Source organism: Mandrillus leucophaeus, unplaced genomic scaffold (genome assembly GCF_000951045.1).
Source record: "Mandrillus leucophaeus isolate KB7577 unplaced genomic scaffold, Mleu.le_1.0 Scaffold1736, whole genome shotgun sequence".
Classification (NCBI taxonomy): domain Eukaryota; kingdom Metazoa; phylum Chordata; class Mammalia; order Primates; family Cercopithecidae; genus Mandrillus; species Mandrillus leucophaeus.
In genome coordinates this window covers 119,350-127,710 of record NW_012101739.1, presented here as the reverse complement: position 1 = coordinate 127,710, position 8,361 = coordinate 119,350, and the positions used below count along the sequence as shown (strand labels likewise).

General features: G+C 37.2%; 1 pseudogene; it reads right to left on the bottom strand.

Annotated features, from left to right (window-relative positions):
* Positions 1-1,425: 1,425 nt before the first annotated feature.
* On the bottom strand, positions 1,426-6,753 carry LOC105537500 (annotated as a pseudogene).
* Between the last annotated feature and the right edge of the window lie 1,608 nt (positions 6,754-8,361).

Genomic DNA, 8,361 nt, shown 5'->3' with positions numbered 1-8,361 from the left:
ATACAGGTCTTTCATCTCTTTGGTTAAATTTATTTCAAAGTGTTTTGTAGCTATTGTAAATGAGATTTTTTCTTGATATCTTTTTTCTTGATAGTTTGTTTCTAGCATACGGAAATGCACTTATTTTTGTATGTTGATTTATATCCTGCAACTTTAGTGAAACCTTTTATTCTAAGAAGTTTTAGTGGAGTCTTTTGGGTAAAAACCCAAAACCTTTTATTCTAAGAAGTTTATTTCTTTCCAATTTGGATGCTTTCTTTTCTTTCTCTTGAATAATTGTTCTGGCTAAGACTTTCAGTACTATGTTAAACAGAAGTGTTAAGAATGGACATCCTTGTCTTATCCCTGATTTTAGAAGAAATATTTTCAACTATTCACCATTTAGTATAGTGTTAGCTGTAGGTTTGTCATGTATGGCTTTTACTGTATTCATTCTGTACCTAATTTGTTGAGAATTTTTATCAGGAAGGGATGATCTTTGACAAATGAATTTTCTGCATCATTTGCCGTGATCATATAATTTTTGTCCTTCATTCTGTTAATAACATACATCACATTTATAGATTTACACATGTTGAATCATCCTTGCATCCCTGGCATAAATCCCACTTGCTCATGGTGAATGATTCTTTTAATGTGCTGTTGAATTTGGTTTACTAGTGTTCCATTGAGGATTTCTGCATCTATGTCATCAGGGATATTGGCCTGTAATTTTGTGTTCTTGTAGTGTTCTTGTCCGTCTTTGGTATTAGGTAATGTTAGCCTCTTAAAATGAGCTTGGAAGTATTCTTGCTTCTTCTATTTTTTGGAAGAGTTTGAAAAGGATTGGTGTTAGGTTTTTAAAAAATATTTGGTAGATTTTCAGGAGTGAAGCCATCAGGTACTGAGTTCTTCTTTGATAGGAGACTTTTAATTGCAGATTCAATCTCCTTACTTGTTATTGATCTGTGGAGATTTTTTATTTCTTCATGATTTAGTCTTGGTAGATTGCATCCAAAAATTTATTCATTTTTTTCTAGGTTATCGAATTTGTTGGCATAAATTTGTTCATAGTAGTCTTTTATAATCCTTTGTATTTCTATTCTAACAGTTGTAATGTCTCCTACTTCATTTCTAATTTCATTTGAGTGTTCTCTCTTTTTCCTTAGTATAGCCAAAGGTTTGTCAATTTTGTTTACCTTTTCAAAAAAATCAACCCTTAGTTTCATTGATTTTTTTATTGCTTTTTCTCATTTCTATTTGATTTACTTCTGGTTTTATCTTTATTATGTCTTTCTTTCTGCTAACTTGGGCTTAGTTTGTTCTTGTATTTCCACTTCCTTGAGATGTAATGTTGTTTATTTGCATTTTGTTCTTTTTTGAGGTACGTGTTTACTGTTAGAAATTTCCCTGTTAGAACTGATTTTACTGCATCCCATAAGTTTTGGTATGCTGTGTTTTTACTTTTGTCTCATGATAGTTTTACTTCCTGCATTGACCCATTAGTTGTTCAGGATCAGGTTGTTTAATTTCCATGTATTCATGAATTTCCTGAAATTTCTCCTGTTATTGATTTCTAGTTTCACATTTTGTAGTCAGAAAAGATACTTGATAAGATTTTAATCTTCTTAAATTTGTTAAGTCTTGTGACCTAACTTATAATCTATCCTAGAGAATATTCTGTGTAGACTTAAGAATGTATATTCTGCTGCTATTTTATGGGCTATTCTATATATGCCTGTTAGGACCATTTGATCTAATGTGTAGTTTAAGTTTGATGTTTCCTTATTGACTTTCTATCTGGATGATCTGTCCATTGCTGAAAGTTGAGAATTGAAGAAATCTTCTATTATTATTGTCTTACAATCTCTCTCTCCTTTCAGGTCTATTAATATTTGTTTTATATGTTTCGATGTTCAGATGTTGGGTGCATATATATAATACTTATATCCTCTTGACAAATTGACACATTATTATATAACAGTCTTCTTTGTCTTGTTTTACAGTTCTTGACTAAGTCTGTTTTATCTGACGTAACTTCTCCAGCTCTCTTTTGGTTTCGAGTTGCATGAAATATCTTTTTCCACGTCTTCATTTTCAGTGTATATGTGTCCTTACATGTGAAATGAGCCTCTTAGGGAGCTTCTGGTTGAATCTTTTTTTTTTATCCATCCAGGCACTCTATGTCTCTTGAATGGAGAATTTCATCCATTGAGTGTAAACTGAAGGGAATTATTGATACGTATGAACTTACCGCTGCCATTAATTTTCTAATTGTTTTATAGATTCTTTGTTCCTCTCTTGCTTTCTTCTTTTGTGATTACATGATATTTTTCTAGTGATATGCTTTGATTCCTTAGTTTGTATCTTTTGCATCTATTGTAGGTTTATGTTTTGTGCTTACCATGTGACTTGCAAAACATCTTAGATATAATAGGTTAAGCTAATAACTTAATTTTGCTTTTAAAAAATCCCACACTATACTTTTACTTAAAATCCTCAGCCTTTTAAATTTTAATGCCACAATTTACATCTTTGCATATTATATATTTTGTAACAATATTGTAGTAATCATTTTAATAATCGTCTTTTAACCTTTTTACTAAAGATATGTGATTTACACACAACCATTACAGTATTATTCTAAATTTGACTGTGTACTTACTATTACTAGTAAGTTTTACACTTTCATATGTTTTTGTTACTAATTAGCATCCTTTTGTTTTTCATCTTGAAGAACTACCTTTAGCATTTGTTGTAAGACAGGTCTGGTGGCAATGAATTCCATCAGTTTTCCTTTGTCTAGGAATCTTTCTCTCTCCTTTATTTCTGAAGAACAACTTTGCTGGCTACAGTATAATTCTTTGGCAGTTGTTTTACTTCACCACCTTGAATATGTCATCCCACTCTCTCAGGGCCTGTAAGGTCTCTGCTGAGAAATCTGCTGCTAGCCTTATTAGAACTCCCTTATACATCGATTGCTTCTGTGACACACTTTATGTCTTGGTATAGCGTAGTTTAAATTGAATTCAGTTGGAGACATCTAACCTCCCTATACCTCTATAAATATTTTCCCAGATTTGGAAAGTTTACTGCTAATATTTCTGTAAATAAGCTTTCTATCCCTCTGCCTTTCTCTTCTCCTTCACTAACTTCTATTACTCATACATTTGCTCTTTTGATGCCGTTCCATAAATCTCATGAGCTTTAGTTTTTCATTATTTTTTCTCCTCTGACAGTATATTTTCAAATAATCTGTCTCCAAGTTCACAGCTTGTTTCTTCTTCTTGATCAATTCTACCATTGATGCTCTCTATTGCATTTTTCATTTCATTTATTGTGTCTTCCAGCTCCAGAATTTGTTTTTGGTTTTTATTTCAATCTCTGTTAAATTTCTTATTTTGGTACTTTATTGGTACTTTTATTGTTTCCTCAATTGCTTTTCTGTATTTTCCTGAAGTTCACTGAGCTTCCTTAAATCAATTATTTTGAATTCTTTGTCCAATAGTTTGCATATCTCAATTTTTTTTCAGTTAGGCTACTGGGAGATTATTTTACCCTTGGGGTATTGTTTTATCTCTTTGGTTTTTCTTGTTTCTTATTGCTTTATATTGATGTCTGTGCATTTGAAGAAGTCAAGACTTATTCTAGACTTTGCAGGCTGGCTTTGTCTAAGAAACCCCTTTCCAAGTCAACCTGTCTAGAGATTCCAGGCAGGTCATCTGACATGGTCTAAGTGTGAACTTGCTATTTGAATCCTTGGGCAGGCTGTACCAGTGCCTGTGTTGGCAGGTGGATGAGCCTGATGCTTAGGTCTACAGGTTTAGTACTATATCCTGGATCCACAGGTGGACGTGTTGGTTTGATATGCAGGGATGGGCCTGAAGCCTGGCTCTATAAGGCAGGTCTTGGAGCTTGTATATACAAAGGCCAGGCTGAAGCCTGGGTCCACAGCAGTGGACCTAGTGCTGAAATAGGCCTTGAGCCTGAGTTTATAAGAGATGGCTAGGTGTGTGGCGGACTTTGCACCTGGCTCCAGTGGGATAGACCCAGAGCCTTATTCCATGGGGGCTTCCTTGTAACCTTAGTCTTCAGAGGTGTTCTTATGAGCCTCAGTCTATGGTCTGGCCTGGAACTCTAACTCTACTGGGGTGAGCCTTGACTCTGGGTCCTCTGGAGCCTGAAGCTATGGGGCCTGGCCTGGAGCCCTGGGCCAACATAAAGCCTAAATCTGTGGGGGGCTCATCTGGAGCCATTATTGAAGGCATTGGCCTAGTTGCTGGATGGGCTGTCCTGGAGCCTGAGACAACAGGCATTGTTCTGAAGCCTGCATCCACTGGGGCCAGCCTAGAGGCTGGGTGTGTAGGTACTGAACAAGAGGCTAAGTCCATGAGGGTGGCCTGGTTCTTAGGGTCTCAGGGGCTGACCTGATACCTGGGCACATAGGGAAAGTCCTGGGACCCAGATATGGGGGGCTTCTCCAGTGTTTGGGTCTACTGGGACTTACTTGAACTATGAGTCTGCTGGAACATGAGGGTGTAAGGACTGGTTTGGAGGGTAAAGACAGAGGGACAAGCCTGGCACTGGGAAGGCCTGAAGCCTCGTCCACAGGGGCTGACATGGCAATGGGTGAACCTAAATTCTGTATCTACAGGGGTTATCTGGAGGCAAGGTCCACAGGTACTGAGTTAGACCTGAAGTCTTGGTCCTTTGGGATCCAGTCTGTTTCTGGGGGCAGCTCAAAGCCTGAGGCCAGTGATCCAGCCTGGCTTTGGGGCAGGCCTGGAGCCAGATTCTGCAAGAGTTATACTGGTGTAGAAGCAGAAGCCACTTGGGCCTGCCTGGCACTGGGGCTAGTCAGATCCTGAGGCCACTGAGGTCAGCCTGGTGGTAGGGTAGGCCCAGCAACCCAATCCACCAGGGAGGCCTGGAGCCTGGGCCTGCAGGAAGCTGTCTGAGTCAAGGAGAACTTAAAGACTCAGTCTTGAGTATCAGCTTGGAGTCTGGATTCTGATCTGGTGCTGGGTGGGCCTAGAGCCTACGTTTCCAGGGGCTGTCCTGGAGATTGGATTCACTGGTGCTGGCCTTATGTCTGGTGCTAGGGTGGGCCTAAAGCCTGTGGCTGTGGGGGCTAGCCTAGTGCTGTGGATAGTTAGGGCCTTGTGCCATTGGAGTCAGCCTGGCAGTGGGGCAGAGGCCAAGTCTGCTATGCAGTCTTGTAGCCTAGGGCTGCAGGATATAGCCTAGCGCTGGGACGGACCTGGAAGCTCAGTCTGCAGATATTGGCCTAGAGTTTGGAGCCATGGGGACCTGCTCAGTGTTGATTTTTACTGGGGTTTTGGAGGTCTGAAGCAAATTCTGGTGCTCACTTTCCTCTCCTTTCCCCTTGCAAAGAGTATCTCTCTCCATGTTGTGCTGTCTGGAGTTCGAGGAGAAGCAACGTGGGCAAGGTAAAACTGTCCTTCCTATGCTCTTCAGTGTGTCTTTTAAAAAATTTCTCTGCTACACTTGGGTGCTATAATCTGTCACCTTGTTTCCTTAGCTCTTTGGAGGATTTAGGGGCATGGATAGTTGTTTGAATTGATGTTTCTATGGCAGGAGGAGTGCAGGAGAGTCCTATTCTGCCATCTTGCTGATGTTCCTTGGTGCATATTTGTATCTGATTATCAATTGCATTTTTCTGACTCTTGAATGTTTACTAACTTTTTTTGCTTTACATCAAACATTAACAATAAAAGAACCATAGAATCTGAGTATGATGTTATCTTCTAATATGGATGATCTGATCTTTCCTCTGGCAGAGTCTGATACCCTCAATCTAATAAAGAATTGAGCTGGAATAAGAGCAGATTGATGTCTAGTAAAACTCAATGTACTTTTGTTTTGTTTTTTGTCAATGAATATTTAATAACAAGGTTTACAACATATGCTTATCTAATATATAATTTTATGTCACTGCAGCAAAAGAAAACATCTCATTCACTGGATAAAAAAGGCCTGCTTTATACGTGTTCAGTTCAGTGCAATTAAAAAATACTGTGATTATCATTTCATAACTTCAGAATTTGAATAGGTGCCAGTGTTCTTTCCTTTTTCATATAGGAAAAAAAAATCCCATTTTTAAAACTAACGTTTCTTTAAAGTCAAAACTACAGTTCTGAGCAAAAACCTTGGGAAGAAAGAGCAACACATCAGCAAATGCTTGGACTCTGAGTTGGGCCCTGGACTTGTATTTAATCAGGACTTTTGCCATTGCCACTGCTGCTGCACCAGCACCTGGAACTCACAGCCATCATCAATAGCTTTTTTTTTTTTTTTGACATCCCTCAAGCCATCTCTTACTGCATCTTTGAGTGTGTGCATGCTTATTTGGTCCTTTGACCAATAATGCAACAGAGCCAGGATTGTTATATTTCTCAATAAAGGTGAATTTTTCCTCTCCCAATGTATATTCGTAGAGAAGTCCTGCATATCCTACACAGTCAGGATTTAGATCATCAAAAGAATTAGAGCCACCCCATCACTAGACAAGAGCCAGCCTCTATATTTCTCCTTTTAGCACTGTGCAGAATTATGCCTTCTTTTTCAAGAGCACCTAAGCAAAAGAAGTCAATTCCATTTTGATAAATAATAACAAATCCTTTATCTGAATCACCACAAACTTTTTCAGTTCTATTATTTTTAAACTCTATATGCAATGAATTTTCTTTCAGCTTCTAGTTTTTCTCTCTCTTCCTGACCCTTGTAAAAAAAAAAATCCAGAAGATAGTCCATACTTCTGCAAAAAAAAAATTATTTTATTAGATTCATGCTAATTTTGTGAATGTAAATTTTGATTTTACCAGAACATATTTGTTTTGGGGGGTTTAAATTTTGTTTTAGGTTTGGGGTACATGTGACCATTTGTTACACAGGTGAACACATGTCACAGGGGCTTGTTGTACATATTATTTCATCACCCAGGTATTAAGCCTAGTACCCAATAGTTATCTTTTCTGCTCCTCTCCCTCTTCTCTCTCTCCCCCTCAGGTAGATCCCAGTGTCTGTTGTTTCCTTCTTTGTGTTAGTATTTAGCTTCTACTTATAAGTGAGAACATGTAGTATTTGGTTTTCTGTTCTTGCATTAGTTTACTAAGGATAATAGCCTCCAGCTCCATCCATGTTCCCACAAAACACATATCATTCTTTACAGTATTCCATTGTGTATGTGTACCACATTGTCTTTATCCAATCTGTCATTGATGGGCATTTAGGTTGATTCCGTGTCTTTACTATTGTGAATAGAGCTGCAATGAACATTCGCATGTATGTGCCTTTATGGCAGAATGATTCATACTCCTCTGGGTATATGCCCAGTAATGGGATTGCTGGGTCGAATTGTAGCTTTGATTTTAGCTCTTTGAGGAATCGCCATACTGCTTTACACAGTTATTGAACTAACTTACACTCCCACCAACAGTGTATAAGTGTTCCCTTTTCGCCACAACTTTACCAGCATCTATTTTTTTTTAATTTTTAATAGCCATTCTGATTGATGTAAGACAGTATCTCATTGTGGTTTTCATTTGCATTTCTCTATCAGTGAAGTGGAGCTTTTCATCATATAATTATTGGCAACATGTATGTCTTCTTATGAAAAGTGTCTATTCATGTCTTTCCCTACATTTTTATGGGTTTTTTTTTTGTATATTTGTTCCTTAAAAATGCTGGATAATAGACCTTTGTCAGATGTACAGTTTGCAAAAATTTTCTCCCATTCTGTAGGTTGTCTGTTCACTTTGTTGATAAGTTTATTTTGTTTTTATTGCAATTGCTTTTCAGCATCTTCATCATAAAATCTTTGCCGATGCCTATGTCCTGAATAGTATTGCTTAGGTTGTCTTCCAGAGCTTTTATAGTTTTGGGTTTTACTTTTGTCTTTAATCCATCTGAATTTTTTATATGGTACAAAAAACGGGGTGCAGTTTTTTAATCTTCTGTATATGGCTAGCCATAAAACTACATGGTTCTGAAAGAAAGCTTAGGGGCAAAGATTTCTTAGAGAAAACACAAAAGGCAATAACCTTGAAAGGAAAAAAATGATTAATTGTACATTATAAAATTTTAAACCTTCTGCTTTTAAGGAACACCACTTAAAAATATAAAGCAAGGATTATATTCAAAGAAAAGTATATACATATTAATTTGTAACTTGAATGTATAAAGAACTTCTATATATTAATAATAAAATGTAAACAATTGAATAAAATGAGTAAAAGATCTGGACAAATGCATCAGTAAAGAAGATATATTAATGGAAAATAAGCAATTAAATGGTGTTCAGTGTCATCAGTCATCAGGGAAATTCCAATTAAAATCACAATGAGCTATCACAAAACATTA